Source organism: Poecilia mexicana, unplaced genomic scaffold (assembly GCF_051168715.1).
Source record: "Poecilia mexicana isolate PSO_F unplaced genomic scaffold, ASM5116871v1 scaffold_18, whole genome shotgun sequence".
In the NCBI taxonomy this organism is placed as follows: Eukaryota; Metazoa; Chordata; class Actinopteri; order Cyprinodontiformes; family Poeciliidae; genus Poecilia; species Poecilia mexicana.
The window spans coordinates 14633310-14654139 of NW_028263387.1; positions in this window are offsets into that span (position 1 = coordinate 14633310).

Sequence of the window (20830 nt, forward strand, 5' to 3'; positions counted from 1 at the left end):
ACAATTCAAAACGCCACGGTAGGAGTTATAATTGACATTTAATACGAAATTTGGCAGTTACGTCTTCGAAATACCTCCCTGCTGATCATTTTGCTGCCGCCCGCATATTTTTGTCTACATCTGTCACAGAAAGGGCCGAGTGCGAGCGGAACAAAAGGGCTTTTGATGTGCCCGTACTCAAGGACATCAGCACAGCACCTTGCAAAATCTAATTTCCGAGGTGTGAAATCTCCTCATTCTCTCCCGTGATAGCTACATTTCATAGCAAGAGCTAATTATGGGAGCTGTAATTTCTTCGAGCACTCAAGTCATCAGCCAGCGAAAATACAGAGCACCTCACAGAATGACACGGTATAATTAGTCTGGCAAAAACAAATGACTTTTAAGATATTGGTCATTATATTGATGATGATTTATTTTTTTGTCTGGATGAGTGGGAGACTTGTTTATATTGTCTTTTTCTTTGCATGCGAATGCCATTTGGGGATACTAAAATGTTTCCATCTCCCTTAATATTCTTTGCATGATGTGCTTTTTAACCAGTGCAGCTGCTGCTGTTCTTACAGAACAGCAGAACATATAAAATAAATAAATAACCAGAAGACTTATACCAACAGTTTACTCGTAAAAAAAACAAACACCCTTTTGACATTGTCTTCTTAAAAAGAGGGCCTGGACAAATTTAAGATTCACTGGAGTTGCAATCTGCATGCTAAGGCCCATCAATTTTTCATGGCTCTCACACTATGAGCACTCGCAGCCAAAGGGGGGTAATGCAAAATTGATTTGTGTATTAAAACTGCTTAGCCAAGCAGGCATCACTGGGAAATGTAGTGATTACCCCTTTGGGAACTTGAGAAGGCCACGCGTTGCCAAAAATGATTGGAAGGAAGATTCCTCGCTCAATATTTAAAGAATAACTGTGATTTATTTTAGAGGGGAAAAAAAAATAGAAAATACAAAACAGGGTGGCATTTCAAGGCTTCCGCTGGGAGAAATAAATTATTTTCGGCATTTTCTCTTTAATAATGTAAAGCCGCTAAAGCATGGAGCGCATAAACACATTTTATCAATGCATAACAGAAACATCGATAATCTTCCTGACAAAGTCGTGTCAGCGTCACCACAAATGATGTCGACCGCAAATGGAGTCGAGTTCACGAGAAATAAAGCCTGGCAGTAATGTCACAAGCGATGAAACACCATTTATTATTGAAGCGGCGCCATTGATCTCACGACTGTTGTTTTAGTAATGCAGGTAGGAATCAAGCTGAGGACATTAATGTGATGCCACAGACTTTGACGCCTACAGTGGGGTCACCATGATGCATCCTCGGTGGCTTTTAACCAACAAAGAAAACGTAAGTTTTATTTAATCCTGTAGTATAATTTGTTTTAGATCTTTGGATAAATTCTAAGCTTACTTATTCCAAAATTTATGAGATTTTCATGTTACACCAAGAGAATGAATGTTATATTAACTTGATTTAATAAAATAAAACAAACATATTATTTCAACTTATTTTTTCAAGGGAGACTGATAATACCACAAACAACAGCAATGACAATTAAGAGCAATAATTTGGTGCAAAAACCTTTTTTTTTCTTTGGTAAATTTTCCTTCTCCACCAAAGTTAAAAATTGTTACAAAAATGTGTCCTTCTATAAACTTTTAATTAATAATTTAAATCGTTAAGAGGAATCCAAATCAAGGCGGGCCTGTTTTAAAAAGCGATTGCCCCTTTAACCCAATTACAGGTTCTGCTGCTCATCAATCGTAGTTGCTTGCTATGATTCCTCTACAACTGCTGTGGGGTTAATTTTGGCCCATTTTTCTTTAGAGACTGGTTTCAGTTCACCTACATGCGAAGGTCATTAACCCACATTTGTGTATTAAAAACGTCTCAACTGGTCTGATGTAATATTGTAATCTTAAATCTCCTGCTTTCATTAACTCAAATCATCATAATTAACATAACTAAGGGCTTGAAAACCATCAGCCTGGTTGTTAATAAGCCATATAATGTGTTTAGCTGAGGTTAATTGAAATAGATTAACTTTTCAACAATAATATGATTTATTATGGGTCTGTATGTACTTATGTCATCTGTTTCACCTCAAACTGAAATGTCCGTGTCGGTGGAATACAGCCATATGTAATAGGATAATCACAATGTTCCAGCCGTCGTTACATTGTTCTTTTGAGTCAAACGAATTATGTGTTTCTATGTAGCTTTATCTTGGTTGAGTCTGCCGGCTGTCACTTTAAACCAGAAGCAATCTACTGTAAACAGGTGTTGATTATTTAACTTGCCAGCAAATGTGAGCTATGTATGAGTTTAAAACTGGTAAAACTGAGCAGGAACAATCTGAAAAGCTCAGCACCCGTCCTCAACAAAACTCCGTTTACAGACTTGTTCTAAAATGGGGAGGGGGGAAAAAAAAGCACTTCCACCAGTTTTGAAGTTATACCTGGGTAAGTTGTACTTACCCAGTTGGGCAGCAGAACCTGCGCAATCCAAGCAAACAAACCATATTTCAAAGAGACTTGTCTAAAATCATTTCTAACACCGGTAAAAGTTGTAATTAAAAGGCAGAAGAAAGTTTATTTTTGCTGGTATATTTATGCATTACTACATGCTTTCCATGTTTCGTTTTTTTTTTTTTTAAATCAGACATGCTAGCACAATGACTAAAAGGAAAAGGCATTCAACATTTGCGAGATCATACCATCAATCAATAATGTTTTACGCCTGACTAAAAGCTTCTCACACGAATGCCACAAATCAGTGGTGCTGACATTGATGTATGATTTATCATGTTTCATTTAATGGAAAACTCACCCTCACCCCTCAGGCTGTCTTGGTTGTAACAAAGAGGTTCGGTTTCTCAGAAGGCACTTTATTCAACAGGGTAAAAACTGCCTTTTTTTTTTTTTTTTCTTCCTGCTCCTAACAGAATTACCCATGTCTGCTCTGAATTTACAAATGCCTACTTTTGTAAAATAACCTTGCCCGACTTGCACAGAAACACCACTAGCACATACATATTTATCAAAGCGCATCAGTAGGGGTCATCAAATGAGCAGCGCAGTTCTCGTCCAGCTTCCCTTCCCTTAAACAAAGTACGTCCTTGAGTGTCAGAGGAGGCGAGTGTACCTGCACTTGTAGAATATTTACCAGTCCCTCATTTGGCAGTGTGAACCATTTTCAAAAGGAATCCCTAATGTGGCAAAATGAGCTTAAGTTACAAGCTCTGTGTGCTGAGATGACAAGAACAGAATTGTTTTCCAGGTATTCCTGGATGATTCATCAGAAGGATTAAAAATGTAAGTTTTTTTTTTGCTTATTGATGTTCTCTGACAATATATATATATATATATATATATATATATATATATATATATATATATATATATCATTTGGCAAAAAAAAAAAAGCTTTCATAGAGGCTGGAATTTGCCTTTTTTTTTTTTGCATTCTCAAAATTCACAATGTTCCCGCAAATTACACCCCCATCAGCTCACCCTCCCACATCATGCTTTGACAAGTCTTCAGCTATGAAAAGCACTTAAAGGTCATTTTTAACCCGTGATATGAAAAAAAAAAAAAAAGCAGCTTAACTCCGATAAAAGTTCCTTAATCATTATTTGCAAAAAAAAAAAAAAAAAGGAAAAAAAAGAGCCTTCTCGTGCTATTGTAGCTGCCAAACAAGTGGTGAGTCATCATTGGTTAATGGTCAGCTCTACGAGCTGCAGCTCAAAACAAATGGAACGCCATTTCTTGATTATTGCCGGTGTCGCGTAAGCTTAATTTAGCGGCGACCTGCGTGTCAAAACATGTCCTCCGCTGAAGGCCACCCGGGGAAGTTGAACAGAGACAGAACTGATTTGGTGGGCTGCTGCAGGAACAAGAAGTGTCGGAATATGACATTATTTACCAGTTAATTAGGTCGGACGCATGCGTCCGCGCAAAGTCCTTAAATGATGTGGGTGTAAAATCAACTCTAGGAATAAAACTGCTGGAAAGTTCCAGCAAATGCAACGATTCACGCCTCTCCCCTCCACTCTCGGGTCTTCTGATGCCGTCTCGTTTCGGCCGAGGCAGAGAGAAGGAAGCTTCTTTTTGCCGTCTGCAAACGAACGGCAACCTGTGGTTGAGAATATGACTGGAAATGGCAGCGCAGCTTTCTTATCCACGTTTGAAAAGCAGCCGCTGACCTTTACGACTGAGAGCCGAAACATGTTGTGCGCTGCATCTGGGCTTTGTGCCTGGCAAGCACTGTGCTTTTCAGCGATTATGGAAATATTTGTGAATGCCTCCACCTGGGGTGGGGGGAGGGGAAGGACCCCAGGGAGTATTTACCGGGCACGCCTTCAAGGCTTTCCCGACAACCCAGCTCACATTTTGTTGTAGCATTCCTCCTTGCATGGCTTCAGAAGGTGTCTCATTGCCTGTGATTTTGCATTTAAATCCATTTTTTCAGTTATTTTGAATACTATTTTGCTGCTGTTCACGTCCTACAAGAAGGGTAAACCACAAAAGATAATGGCGGCTGTTCACACGGAGTTGTAGCCAACCGTATTAATGGAAAGTTTAGTGGCGGGAAAAGTGTGACGTAAAACAAAAAAAAAGCGTGGAAGCAACAGAGAAAAGCATAGCCTTGTGGGACAATTGTGAAACCCCATTGAGAGTGTGAGGACATGGGCTACAAATCTGCCAGGCAGTTTTGGAGATCTTCATGCTTCCTTTGGCAGACGAGAGACGTTGATTTAAATTTTAAAGCAGAACTTGGTGCCCGGCAGACAACCACAACCACGGCCGTCGTTACCGACAACGGCATAAATGTACCGTAATTTCCGGACTAGAAGCCACTACCTTTTCCACATGCTTTAAACGTGGCGGTTTAAGCTTTTTAACAACGTCTGAACTGCTGCGTGATGAAGAGGACAGCACAAGCTCAGGAGTGAGATGAAAGTGTTATTCGGAGTGACAACGAAAGAGAGACTGGAAGAAGTGTGTGTGTGTGTGTGTGTGTGTGTGTGTGTGTATTTGTTTGTAATACCTTGTGGGGACGATTTTCCTGACATATGCTACATTGTGGGGACCAATCGCTCCTCGTGGGGACCGTAGCCTGGTCCCCACAAGGGGAAACCCTGTTTTTGGGTCAGGGGTCACATTTAGGGATAAGGTATAAATTGAGTTTTGGTTAGTGTTAGGGTTAGGTATGTGATGGTTAGGGTTAGGAAAAGGGTAAAGGTAAGGTTTAGGATGTAGAAATGAATGGAAGTCAATGGAAAGTCCCCACAAAGATAGCAACACAAACACGTGTGTGTGTGTGTGTGTGTGAGGCCGCGGTCGCCTGCGGGACATCGTTGGACGGCACACACGAAAACCATCACCACACCTGACTCACACAAACACAAACACGTCCCCCAACGCACATCACATCACCTGGACAATGTAACTCACCCACACACATCATGTCACATGGGTGCAGTTGTTAATAATAATAATAATATTACTAGCAGACTAATCAATCCTGCTAACAATGCAGACTTGATGAAGGCCACTTTTTAAGGCATCTTTGGCCTCATTAATCCTTGATCTCTTTGTTGACGTGCTGCATCGGTGTAGGACTTCATGTAAAATGAGCCAAGGTCAAGTTAAGAGAGAAAACATCACAATTGTACTGTGACATATGGAAAAACTAAGCTCTAGATTTTCATCAGCTGTAAGCCAAAATGATTGAAGTGAAACCGCAAATGCTTGAAATACGTCCCTCTGTATGAAGTTAAATTAACGTTACGAGGAGGATCTGTACAATACGTTGAAACACCCTCGAGAATATGCGCAAATCCTTTCAAGTTTTTTAAGCTACGCTCAGAAAGAGGGAAAAATACATAAAAGTAACATAAAAATATGTTTTACAGCTCTCTAGCTGCAATTTAGAAACATAGTACTAGCATTAAATGACAAGAAAAAAAACTGTTTACTAAAATTTCACAAACATCAGTAACCGAATAAAGAGAATGCAGATTTTTAAGGTTTATTCTATGTATTTACTTTTAAGCAAAAAAAAAGAAAAAAAAGAAAAGGACACATTTACACTCTTGAGCCGTGATGCAAATGTTTTTTTTTTTTCTTTTTCCAACCGACGGGCTGCAAAGACAGATCTGTAAGTGCACTATCTCCAGAACGTGGGAGGATCTTATCTAACCTTTCCTGCCTCATGAAAAATTCAGTATCCTGGCCACCAATCTCCGCTGTCTCAGGATGTTATGTCCGATACGGAGACAGGGCTGCTGGGAAGAGAAGAGGAAATTATTTTGGACTCCAGCACTGTATGATCAGTGATATCAAGGCAAAAAGACCTCATTCAGTCTTATATCTTATAGCACCCTTTGCAGCGCGGCAGTCGGATTTCATCGACCGTGCGGTGTGTGCGTGTGTGTGTGCGAGGCCTCGGGTTTGTGATGGGGCTTTGTGATAGGGGTGGCAGGTTATATAACGATGGGGGGTGGGAGTGGCACGGAGGGGTTGGTGGGGGTGCAGACGAGTTGAGCGGCAGACCGTGGCTTGACAGCTCTCTGAAAGCAGAGGGAAGGTCTAACACGGGTGAGTGACAGATATGTCGAGATAAAGCTTCCTGTCGGTCCCCAGCAAGTGTTGCCCACCATCACTGCCAGCCCCCGTCAAGTATTTACCCCTGAGGGGACTCGCAGACAGGACAGAGAAGATCTTAAATATGATGCGACTCTTCAACATCAGAAAAAAAAACAAAAGTCTAGTTAGCACACGTACAGCTTCTCTTTCTTAATTCCCAGTAAACCTTCCTGTTTTTTCTTCTTTTTTCTCTCCCCGCCTTTAGAGAAACGTCATTTAAATATTAAAGAGAAATAATAGAACACAGATTCGTGCAATGCTTTGATTTTTGCTGACAGAACAGACATGTAAAAATTGACAATTTGCCCCAGGACAGGTTTAACTCTTAACTTTTTTTACTCAGGGCATTTTTGTCACAAACGCCAATTTTACTGTTCTTAGACGCTCTCTGTGGTTTGAAGAGGTGGCAAGATGAATATTTATTCATCTCAGAGGTAGCTGAGACGATCAAAACCAGAATCTTCTGGATAATGCGAGAAGGCAGGTAGCTCGGTTTTGCCAAAAGAAAGGGAGAAAATGAGAATCGGAAAGTTAACCCTGTTATATGACATACAAAGTAGAGTAGCTTAAGTTCATGCATCAGACTTGCTGGCTTTATTAAAAGGTCTCTAAAGGGTGGAAGACATATTTGAATGTTTTGTTTTATATGGAAATTTAAATAAAATAAAATAAAAAAAAAAAAATCTAATTAGCCTCCAACAGGGCTACCCTGTATTTAGTTCCATCCACCTTCTATCAACACTTTGCAGGTCCAACACCCTTACCGAATGGAAAGGTAAAACCCACAGCACAATGCAGCCACCACCATGTTTCACAATAGTTCTTTTAACTCCTTCCACACTTTCGTGGTACACAACTCATTGTCGAGCAGCACCTCTCAATCTGATAAATGGCCGATCGGAATAAAAAACGCGTCACGTCAACGCCCCAATCGATCAGATTGATCAGGATGAAATTGGAGAATCAGAGGGCTGGGTTATGCCGACTGATCATCTGATGTAAACACTTGTTCTGATTATGTGGTAAACTGACCCGTCTGCACGTGTGTGCCCGATGTCAACCATCAGTAACCAGACGTTTAACACAAATAAACTGTGCACCATCTATATTCAGTAAGTTTGCATTAAGATTTTTATCCAAATGGCTTTCATGTTAACTTATGTTGACTTTATCAACTGATTCTGCTGGATTACACAAGTATTATATTGTTACCAGTCAGAACAGATCAGTTTAAATATGGGAGGCTCCCGTAGGGCTGTGAAAGCTATTTACTTACATTCAAGCAGCAACTGTAGGAGACAAATTTATAGTCCAGTGCTGTTGGGGACAGATCTCTTCTAAAGGACAGTTGACATGTGACATGTCAGCAACCCTCCACAGGCCTGTGGGCAGCCTGCAGCAGAACGCAACTGTGCAAAGACAAAGGAGTGGGAGACTGGATTATTTACCAAAAACAACAAATGAACCTGTAGGCTTTGTTGATGGTGTCCTGGCCTGACTTGGCATCTCCCACTGGGCTTCCTTATGCCTGGGCATCATTACATATTTGTTGATTTATTTGCTGATTTTGTTTGGTTACGTTGGTGTTATGCTGGGGGGGAGAGAAGGGGGTTTCTTTTAGTTTTTAAAATATGCATTCAGATTGTTCATCATTCAATCTGTCAATTTTGTTCCCAGTTTCTCTTCCCTAAGTGCAGTTAAATAAAAACAAACAAAAAGAGCAATATAGTGACCCACCTCAACTTTCAATATGGCAACAAAAATAGACATGCAAACATTTTCATCGGTGATGTGCGGTCAGGTGAGGAACTGTCTCAACTGACAGCATGAAAAGTAAAACTGGTCTGATCATGTCATTTTTACAAATATTTATCTTCACATGTCATCACCCTCTCTCCCTCAGCCTAAACGTCTTTCTTTCCTCTCTCAGCTGCATCCTGTTAATAATCAACCACCTGCCACTAGTCTGTAATCAAACTCCCCAGTGTTGAAGTCCCTCTCTCTCCTCCCTTACTTGCTGGATCCTCCTGTTTGTTCAGTTCTCTGCCTGTTTAATCCCTGCACTCCTTTTGTTCCATGTCAGGACAGGAACTAGATATTCTAAGTTCCTGTCCTAAGATGATTATTCAGATTTTCGTTACTGATTTTTCTGCCTCCGTTTCCGTCTGCATCTTGGGCCCAATCACCTGCTAAATCATTGCAATTTCAACTACTCTTTACAAATGAAAAACAAGAAATGCTACATCTGGTTGGGTAGTTTTTTTTTTCTGACTAGTCGCTCCAAAGTTTATCTCTCTTTTAAGAAACAGCCTACTATAGAAAAAGATAGAATAGACTTTAAAATACCGTTTATAAATTACCACAATACATTAAAGATCTGCTTTTTTTTGTATCAACTTTCCAGGCCTCTCAGGTCTTCTGGTTGGTTAATATACACGCATCTTATGTGTATTTATGAATCTAATGATAGCACTTGACAAAATGCAATGTCTGCTACTGGTTTTTACAGCTGCTGACTAAATGACGTGTTTATTACGTATTTTTGTTTTTGATGTTTCATGTTGTAAAACACTTTGAGGAATACAGAGGAACTTGGATTGATTGAAAGGTCTAGTAACAACAAATGCAGGAGGCACTGGAGGTTTGCTTGGCAGCATAACCGAGTCAACGAGTCTTTGTCACCATGTTCCATTTAAAAACAGGCCACAAGCAGCAGCTACGACACATAGCAACTGTATGAGCAGTTTGAGTTTTAGCCTGAGGCATGATGCATCCCACGCAGCCCTGACAGCCGTCAGCTGTAAGTTTGCTTGGCTTTGCGCGCGAGTGTGAACAACAGCGTCAATAGCACAATCTTGTGGTAATGTCTCAGCCCATTACGGGAAAAGCCCCACTGCTTTTGTTTCCACTCAGAGCTCCGCCGGGCAGACGGACAACCTCTGTTACAGAGCACCGACTGCAGTCCACCTGCTGAGCCAGACGACAAGGGGGGAAGACGAGCCAAAGCACCTGGCCGGAGTCTTACGAGGCTTTCGGTCAAGGAGCTGAATGTGTCCACCTGGGTGAAAAGCGATGCAGAATCTGCTCACCCGTCATTGTTTCCCAGCAGGATGGAGAGTCAAAGTGCTGTCCTGAGTCAAATCTGTGATGAGACGGGGAGCTAAACAAAAACAATTTTTGTGCATTTTTAAACAATCTTTGCAATGCTTTGTGTGTGGGAATTCTTGAAGACCAACCACTTTTCAACTCATGAAAACAGGTTGTTTCTCTACTGGCTTGTACTGTATGTATTTCACTGTTTGAGATGTAAAAAAAAAATTGACTGAAAGAAACATCAGGAGCTATTTGACCCAAAAAGTTAGTTATCTGCTCTGCATTTTAGCAAGCTTTTGTAATGTCTGGCACACAATTTCTATAAATATAATCAGGTGCCTGTGCTCCAGTTTTTAAAGGTTAAAGGCAAAATAAAAAAAGGAGTTTAAACTGGAAGCTAACAGAAACTGTTGCGAGATTTTCAACCAGTAAGAAATGTTTAGCACCCTGCCACCAAAAAGCGTTTTTTTTTTTTTTTAATTTTCGCCTGGTCGTTGGTTACTGTAGTAAAAATGGTAGAAAGAAATATAAAACGGCCCCATAAAATGTCTACTGCACTGGAAACTCATCTTAAGAAATCCAGGGGACCAAGGTTCATGAAAGCACCGACCAGGTTCAGATTATTTTCAAAATGAATATCTGGGTAGATGCATTTCTGCCCTGATATTCTATTTTTAGCCTGGCAGATGAGTTGGAAACTAAGAGGAAACCGAATAGTCTCAAAAAAAAAGAAAAACAATCCATGGTTCTAGAAAAAGACTCTTGTATGGAAATCTTCTGTTATGGCTTATCTTTGTGAATTGTGTTTATGTTTGATCTTTGTACTTTCCGGAGTGTTGAGGACAATTTAAAAACTGAAGAAGATGATCATTTTGACGCTTGCTCAGAAGAACCCGTCGCGAATACCAATTCATTTAATGTATTGTTTGAAAGCTGCTCTGCTCTGCTTTGTCAAAGTAAATCAGGCCCATACGCTTTTTGTTGAGCGTTTGATTAATGCCAGTTGCGGTAAAGTGGAAAACGTCCTCGGTGTGACAATGAGACAGATAAATTATCTCAAGGAAATCAAGGTAATGACTTTCATTTACTCAATAAGCAGATATTAATTATCTGTCCGGCAGATTAGGAGCCCCGAATTATTGAGAGCCTTGAGATAAATGGCTTTCTGATCGAGACATAATGAAATCCTTTTTATGTCCTCCAACCAACCACTCGTCAATTTACATATTAATTTCGGCTCTTCTTACTTTAGCACTCGCCAGAGTTTAGATTCCTCTCCCCGCGCCCTATCTGCACCGCGATGTCTTGTTTTGCCTTCAGGGATTTTGATGTTATCACAAACACTTCTTCTCCACTGACACCCCTCCCTGCTACCACCCTCAGAGGGGAAAGTAATGAAATGATGAATTTGTAAAATAACCGCAGGGTGACTATGATGAATTTTGTGGTATCTCTCAGACTAATAGCTCTGTCAACAAGAAGAACTCTGTGGATGAGTGCAAATGGCGGCATTTGTGGTTTAATGCACAAAGGATGAGCAAGGTGGGGGGTGGGGGAGGGTGGGGCTACAAATCTGAGCGGGAAATATCTCTCAGATGAGAAAGGTTAATTTGGCATTGATAACTGAGGTTTTTCCACCCAAGAAATGCAAGTACCGTCAACCATTTAGTCTGAATTCATCACTTTTACTCGACTAACAGATAAAAATGTGCATTATCCCAAAACGGGAAAGACGACGTGTTCTCGAGGTCTTTTAGACGAACAGGAGAATGAAAGTGTGATTACAAATGCATATACTTTGACAAGCGTAGGTACCATATATTACTGTCAATGCTGAAAGCTTTAAGAGGCTCGGTGGAACTCGTCTCTGATGGTAAGGACAGGATGTGTAGGCGGGAATAACTTCTCAAACATATGGAGGAAATTGCGTTTTGAAGAAGCAATCTAGAGTTTTAATGCAGCGCGAGGCATGACTAGTAACATGTAGGGCTGTAGTGACCCAATAATCTCACGATACGATACACGATATTCTGCTCACAATACGATATATATTGCGATATTCAGCAAACGATACAATTCAATACACTTTTGCGATTTTCTGAAAGATTTTAGAGGGACTGAGTGATTTTGGTGACATTTTGTGACTGTTATAGAGTTGGACTGAATTAATTTAACTGATTAAAAGCACCAACTACACAATATCTGGCTCTGATTGGACTTGGACACAAACTTAAAGTCGACAGCTGGACAAAATGAATCAAAGTGGTGAGAAAACATGTTTAATTGAAAGAGTACAAACTGTAGCTTACATGCATTTGTAAAGTAAATAAAGTGCACCAAGTACCCTGCTCTGAATAGTTTGATACTTTTTTAACCTTGACACTTAACATCTGAAGGAATCACTCTAAGCCTGATGACCTAATCACTCTCCTGGCGAAGCAAGCAGTGAGTGAGCAGGGTGACAGTTGGATGTTACGATACTTGCGGATGAATATCGATTTATTTCTAGGAAAGAAAATATCGATATACATGGCAAAATTGATATTATTACCCAGTCCTGGTAAGACGGCGTTACTGCAGCCGGCAAAACTTTTTCAAAACTTGTACATTTTGTCATGTCAGAACCACAAACCTAACAGTAATTCGCTACAGTTTCGTCGTGGAAAAACACTAAGTGATGGACAGTTCTCAAGTAGAAGGAAAAGCTATTCATTATTTTAACAACAAAAGTCTGAAGTGTGGAAAGCATTTTTGTTTTTGCCCCCTTTACTTAATACATCAAGATATATTAAATAAATATTAAATTGTGTCCACTGGTGTGATTTAATTTCAAAATAAATCCAGAGGTTTGTTAGAAAACTTCAGTGAAAAAAACCCAACTGCATAATGAGGAACAAGAACCACAGCAGACAGCTGTTCCTTTAAAACCTCAGAGGAAGTGTCACAAGAAGAAAGACCTGATGGAAGACAGTCATAGCAAGTTTGCTACAAACTGCAGAGGACACAGAAAAGTTACTTTGCTCAGAAGAGACCAAAGCAGAACTTTCTGGACAAATTAACACTGCGTATTGTCCTGAACTCTGCACCCTTTGTTTGTTTCCCAAAGTAACTGCACAATCTACACGTCCAAAGCCCTTTTGCTTAAGTTCCACAGACATCCAGGGCCTTCCGACAGTGAATTTCCAACATGTAGAAGAAGTGCTATCAGAGCTAATGGTTCGCAGAGTGCAGTGAGCAGCAGACGCTTTCCCAGACCAGGAGTCTCACTGTTGCCTCCGTGTCTAATGGTGTTCTTCATTTTTCAGGCGGAAGAGACATTAAAACCTGTAAAAGATCAATCGCTTTGGCAATATAGATATTGTATGCTGTCGGATACAGTGGTGAAAATGACTTAAAAGCTTAGAAATAAATTAATCATTCACCGAACATATACAATGCTACTGGAAAATATAGACTTCAGTAAATTAACAGAAGACAGTCCTTTATTGAGAAATGTATACTTTTTTTTTTTTTTTTAAACAAAGGCACCCACAAAACTCTGGTAAAATCATTGTCCTAAAGCGATTCCTAATTTATATTTTACTTAAAAAAATAAAAAAATTGGTCAGAATACTCAGGGACATTTAGATAGCCATTCTTTGTTTCTTATTTACCAAGGGGATAAACATGATGTGACACGAGACCCATTTCTGTTAGCCCCTCTTCAAAATGGGAAAAGTAAGAGAATTTGCCATTCAGGCAAGGCAAATGTCTGCTGATCTCCATGACTCTGTCTCAAATTTATCTTGCCACTTGCCATGCTGGTGCCACACCAAGAAGTGGCAACAACTAAAACAAAAACGGTATCTGGAGAGCTAAAAGGTGACCAGCTATTTTGAAATCTTTTCTCGCAAGTAATCTACAAACAACAGGGTCGGATACAAGCAAGGAAGAAAAACTCATGCAGATTCTGCAATAAGTATATCAGACCTTATACTTGCAATTTAGGTACGTTTCATGTGGTTGAATTTTAACTGGTCGCCATGCACCTGAGAGCTGCGGGTATGTATATCAGCTTATCTTCAAGTCGGTACACAGGAACTAGACTGGATAGGATGGGATGAAAAAGTAATGTCTGAGCGCAACATATTGATGCAATATAAAGAAATAAAGTAACATGGAGCTGAAACCTCAACACTAATGCATCATGTATCAAAACAGAAAGCTGGTATTGTCTTGTTTTTTCTCTTGTTTCTTGCTCTTCCTCGTGAGTTCTGCCACTGGTCGTCAGTCGCTGACCCACAGCTTACGGTTACTGAAAATGAAGCCAGATGCACGGCTTGTTCTCTCTGGTTTTCCTTTGCTTTCTGCCGGCTCTGTGTGCGTTTTGTTTTCGTCTGCGTTTGTTTTTGTTCCCGCTCTGTCCCTGTTGAACTTATGTGAACTTTGCTTTTTTGATTATCTTCAGCACTCTGACTTTTTCCTCTTTGTTAGGAAGTAATTAAACTTTTTGTTTTCAAACCTGCCGTTTTCATGAATAATGCATTTGGGCTCTTTTCATCTTGCAACCCCCCCCCCCACCTCTCCTGCATGATGATATGATACACAAAAGAGAAACAGAGCCTCCCTGTGCCTAAGTAAGCCTAAAATATAAAGGTTTGAGTACCTTTGTTTAAAAAAAGTATAAACTATTAGAATCCAGAATCAGGTATATGCGATTCTCTGTATGACAACATTGACTGACCTTACCACAGTTTTTCAGTAGTTAAGTACATAAGATTTTTAAACACAAATATTTAAAATGTTTCACAACATAATCAGATCAATTGTACATACTTCAACTAAAACAGCATTTACTCTATATTGTTATATTTTTATACATTTAGTTTTGCACCATTGATGTGGGCTCTTTAGTAACTTAACTGCTAATTGTACCAATTGCATGAATTGTGATTTGAGCAGAAGAATTGGACCCAGGTTTTGCTCAAGTTGCAAAAGCGACTTCAGACTTCAAAGATTTAGAGCTGAAAGACTCCAGAAAAAAAAAAAGTATTTATGAGTTAATTAGGCCGTAGGACAGAAAGGTAGTGTTGTCAATTCCTAGCCTGCAGCGATGCAGTGCTTCAGGCCACACGTCTAGAGCAGGAACATTAATTACAGTTGTTAAAAACTAAAGAGTTGACTTACTAGATGTGGCCTTTGAACACTTTAGCCTTGACTTGCCACTTAAAGCCTTTAGTTTCGACTCAGACTTGCCTAAAGACCAGTTCTTGTCCTGACAAGAACTAAGCAAAACAAAAACCAACGAACACATCTCATCTGAGACCTAAGATGGGAAATGCACGTACTATTCTAAAAGGTTTGTTTTAGAATATTATGGAAAGCACATGGAATCAAATGGGTAGCCATTAATTGTACACGTTCTTAGAGAAAGCGGTGCAAGTTTCACATCTTTCAAATTGTCAGTGTAGGAATTAAGTCAACCAGTCAAACAACAAAGGCTCCTTAAATAATGAAAACAGCTAATTAACTGAATACAATGGGACCATCTTGCATTATTCAGTCAGATTTTTCTGGTTTGTCTGTGTGTGTGTGTGTGTGTGTGTGTGTGTTTGTACTGGAACTATACTTTGTTTGCAAATGGCCAGCTGCACAGGTCATATGTTTCCGGTTGGGGCTTGTGGTGCCATCAGCCTGCCCAGCTCCTCCACAAGGTGTTTGTCTGACCACAAACCCATCAGCTGCCCGGATAATGACTGTAATTGATTAGAGTCTCAGTCAGATCCCCTGAATTAGAACAAACGGATCGGCCCGTTTATTGCCGCAATAAAAAAGCAGAAGCAAAGAGCCAACCGAGTGTACAAGAGTCTCGGGGAGAGACGGGTCAATAGTTTACCTCCATTTACTGTGACAGTACCACTGGCCTACGAACCAACGCCAAGTATGATAAACAAAGCCCTCTTATTCTTAATTCTATTGAACAGATGTTTTTGGGTTTTTTTGTGATGTTTTGTCTTTTCAGTTTGATTGGCTTCGACACAAGCAGCAGAAGAAATTATCGCCCGTGCTCCATCGAGGCCCCGTATTACCACCGCGCTCATTACGCCAACATCGCTCTTGATCCTGCATTATCCTCCAGGAAGATGCTCACAGTGGGACCTGAATGGAGAACGTGCGCATCAGCTTGATGGCGAGGCACTATTCTGAACGCTTTCAATCACACGCTTGTGCTTCAAAGCCAAATATTCCTCTTCTCGTAACTTCAGCCAAAAACACATCCCTAAGTTTTTGTTTTGAAGAACTGAGCATACCACCGTTGATGGTAGTCTTGGGCAAATAGAGGAATTAAAACAAGAGGATCTGCTCGTCTTAGGCTCTCATTTAGAGAAAGATTAATTCCCAATTAATTTGCTAAACTGCTTAGAACCCACCACTTTATCCGCGCAGCGGTTTTGTTGGAGCACAGCACACCCACCTGCCCCTGCGACCTCTGGGCCCGTCCGTAATCCGTCAGGATCCCGCGGTCAATACCGTAAGAGTGATTCACCCCTCCAGTCGAATAAACTATTAAATCCATTAGTCAGACAGCTTAGCCTTACTTTACATTTTGATTACAATCAATCACCATCCCTCGCTGCAAATCTGACTCTGCGGTTCTGTTCAAATGTTAAAAGGCCTGCCTCGGTGCGCTCCAACGTCCAAAGTGAAAACCCAGTTCGTGATGAATGATTAATACTTGGGGAGCAGCCAGGGCACAAAATGGTCGTCTCTACAGGTGGGTGCAGAAGTTATCTTTGCTTCTCGTGCATTTTAAAAGAAATGATTACAGAGAGTAAATAGCTGCAATACGCCGCTCCTTCTGCAGGTCTCCGACAGTGATATTTGGAGATTTTTTCTAAAACTCTTTCCGTCCACATGTGCGTGCGGGAAAAATAATCTCTGGTCCTTTGTCCTGCGCCACTGGTCTTGGTTTCAGTTGCTTAGAACTTTTTAATTATTACTCATATAGATTAGGGAAGCGGCCTGTCAACGTTTACCATCCATAAAGTCATTTTTGCGTCCAGTCCAGATAAATAAAATTTGTTTAGAACAACAAGAGTTATGGCCTCTTGAAAACAGACAGCTTATGTTTTTCGATACATGTATAGTACAGGAAATTTGTCGTGATTTTTTAAAGAACAACCTTTTATTTCTATTTTGGGGTTTTCAAAATAAATAAATAAAAAAAAACTGCCAAAAAAGATGATGGATGTGGTTTCTTTAATGGGATGTTGAGGGACAAAAACAGTTTTGCTATGTCATTGGGTCTCGTCCTGTTGTGGAAATTCAATGAAACAATTCAATGGAAAAACTGAAAAATGGCTAAAAGCTCCATTTGTTACTACATTGATATTTAAAAGGATTAGTTAGTTATTTAACATTTTTAGTCAGTTATTATGGGGCATCGTGGAGGTCCAAACGGCCATCTGCAGCGCAGCCGGTTGCGTATTTATCATAAATACTTCTGACGGAAAATCCTCATGAAAGATTTATCTTTGACCAAGTTGTTTAACTAAATATGCAAGCCACAAAATCTCATTTCGTAAGCTTAAACTCATAAAGACAGAAGTTAAGGATAATGGTAGCAATTCTTTTCGAGAGCTGCTGAGGTCCAACTGTCTCACCGTCTCATATTTCATTCTGGCTTCATGTTTTACATCTTGCATTTTAATATACTGTAATGTTGCTCCCGTCGCCAAGCCTGTCTTGTAAAAAAAAGAGATTTTCACCTCAATAAAACTACTTGTGTAAACGAAGGTAAAATGAATAACTTGAATATTTACAATGCATCAATTGACAGCTTTTTAGACAAGTAGAGCACGATAACTATTGTGAATTATTCCAAGACGTCTAGTGAAAGATATCGTCAACAAAAACAGATCTGCTCTATAAAACTGCGTATATTGGCTCGTGTTCGGTGTTTAGTAATTCTTGTCGACATGAAGGCACAGACGCTCTTTAGCAGAAGTGAGAGAATTTTCAAAATCCAATCCGCCGATATGTAGGACATACGTAGAAGGTAAAGCCATTTCCCCTCTTGCATGACTGCTTCCTGTCATGTTGCCGCGTCTAAATCTTTGAATGTTTGCCAAAAAAAAAAAAAAAAAAAACACCACAAGTTTCCTCAGTCAGACACTTTGTGTCTGTCTCCCATATTTTCCACATGATAGAATTTTTAGTAATCCCTCTGGATTAGACAGACTTGCTCTAATACCTGGGGATGCGAGTCAAACACACTTAGAAGGTAGTGTGTGTGCGTGTGTGTGTGCGTGTGTGTGTGTGTAAGCCCGCGTTGCTGCACGGAGAGGAGGGAAACCGAATGTTTGGGATAAAGAGACTGAGCGGTGGGAGAGAGGGAGGAAGACAGAAAGGGAGAGAAACGGCTTTAATGTCGGCCTCCCTTTTAGACATGCTTTTAATTCCTCTGCAGGAATATCAGCAATATTTAACTGGAAATGTCACAGAATGTCACGTCGGAAAATGTCACTGGGGAAGGACTGGAGGGTGACCTCAAACGTCCCCCCCTTTAAGATGAAATAAATATGCCTCAGTGGTATTGTAAAGGCGCTTTTTTTTTTTTTTTCAGCATATGATTTCTCCATTCTACGAAGGCTATTCATTTTTATAGCAACAGAGGGGCGAAAAGCCAAAAGACGAGCAGGGGAGAGATAAATGAACTCATCAATCGCGCTGAGTGGGAACACGGGATCGGCTGATGTCTACCCCGTCATTTCCACCAGCCGCCCGGTAATTGTTGACTTGCAGTGCTGAATGCATTGCCGACTCTGGCCTCCTGCATGTGATTATTGCTGCGATTGCCAAAAGGGATGGTTACCATTTCCTAAATGATCTATTGGTAAATATTTTCTATGTGAAAGTATACATTAAGGAAGCCATTTGCAACCCAGTTTATCATCACCCTGTTTAGTTTCATGAAGAGAAAGAAGAAGAAAATTTTCTGGTCTTTAACCTTTTGTTTTTTTTCTGAGTTATTAGACTATAAGCAGTAAAGAAAGCCAGGAACTTTTTCAGTTTTAACTCCAGGAGACAAAAAGATGATTATTATTACAGATGCATTTCATTAAGTTGGGATATACTCAAAAAAGTTATTTTATTTTCTAAAAGTAGATGCAGAAAGGTTATTCAGAAATAATTGCACTGCATTAAATTTAATTGAAAGTTGAGTGGAAGGATAAACAATTGTCGTCATCCCCGAGTTAATAATATTAACATACATAAATGCTTGATTTTTTTCTTTACAGTTCTCTCATATTGTGTTGTGCCTTCCTGAGTTTGTCCAGTTAACACATCATGACAGCATCTGACGGTACATCAACATGTCTTCTTGCATTACAGAAGTTCATTTTTAGAAATCAAGTTATTTTGGTAATTCAATACAATTTTTTTTTCTTTTACTTCATCACACAGAATGAAATATCTGCCAAGACCGAAACCACTTTAAAGCCATTTATCTGAAAGGACAGATAAACATACAAGTGATTTGTAAACTCTCTGAGGCTAAACATGAGGCATTTGCTGCTGAAATCAGCATTCGCTTGACATCACCTTATCAGTCAAACTTCTTCACGTGCAGCTTCCCCCGATAAGCGTCAGCTGCGCTTTTACAACTCACATGCACACGCTGCTTTCAGAACGTCGCCACTAAAAGACAGATTTCTGAAAACCGTCGAGGCAAAACAGGCACCAGCTTCTCCTCTCTTGACTGACCTATTTCAAATAATTGCATCAGACTACCATCGGTGATATAAGTCCCGCCTACAGCCGTGGCCTATCAGTGCCAACGCTGATTGCGACACTGCAGGCGTGTAAGCCAATCACATTCCAGTCCTCTCAATGTAAATTTCATATGAAGACGAACTGAAAACCAGCTTCTAAGCAAACAAGCCAAACAAGTATTTTTTGAGCACTTTGAGAGTGTTTTATGTAAAAAACAAAAAACCTTTATTTACAGCAACAGTTGGTTTATGTTTTTTAGCTTTGAAATACTGTTTCATCATCAAGTGCTTAAGCAAAACTTTCTTTGTTTACTTGTGGGTGATAGGAAAGTACTTTACTCACATGTACACAGTGGTACAAAAACTTTTCTTTAACTACTTTTTAAACGTATTGTTTCAAAAATCATAACTGTGTATCTCTACACAGTAGAACTAGATTCTTAAAGACATTTTAACATTCATTTAACATTTATTCCATTTGGAAAAATAGACAGTAGTTGTTTGCCATTAGGATCACAATTTATGGGTAAAGGCTGCAATTAAAACAGTTTCCGGTGTTTGAGAGAATTACTGTAGTGGTACAAACAAAGAATATGGCTGAAATCTCAACAGAGAAACAAAGAGAAAGCTGCGTCAGAGTGGGTTTGTTTTTAACAAGAGGGAAAAAGGGTCAAATGCATTGCTAGCGTTATCACATAGGACAATTCGCATGTACGGACCCTCCTTTCCATTATGACAAAGCAAAAGTCACCCAGGTCACATCGTTGCGCAGCTCAGCATTGAGAAATCCAAGTTGACATTTGAACCCATGCAGCAGTGGACTATAAACAGCCCTGGGGCTCGGTGAGCTGGAATCACGCGCCGCATTGAGAGGTATATCTCACAGTAACTGTGCACGAGATGCAGGAAAAACATAAAACAGCCCTGATCTGAAATCAATAAGGCTGCAGAGAGTGGAAAAAAAAAAAAGGAAAAAATCCAGGAACAGTAAGAGAACAAGGCGCACAGTTCAGCTAAAAGGCATAAGTATTGTTCAGCTCTTTTTCTTTCTATCTCGCACTGAGGGAAGATTTTCTAAGGGGCAGCAATGATCCACTTATGGCCTATCAAGACATTAGCCTGGAGTTCCAGGTGTCAGATTGGATACGCGTTCACTCTGCTGCAGTGCTTCAGAACATCTCTTTCCCTTTCCCTTCCCCTCTGCGAGTCTGTCTCCTGCATCTCCGTTTCAATTTCCACCTCAGAGCCTTTACGCTTTTAAAGGTATTGATATTAACCATGATGAGTCGTCTTCGCTGAGCTTTATAGCGCGGGCAC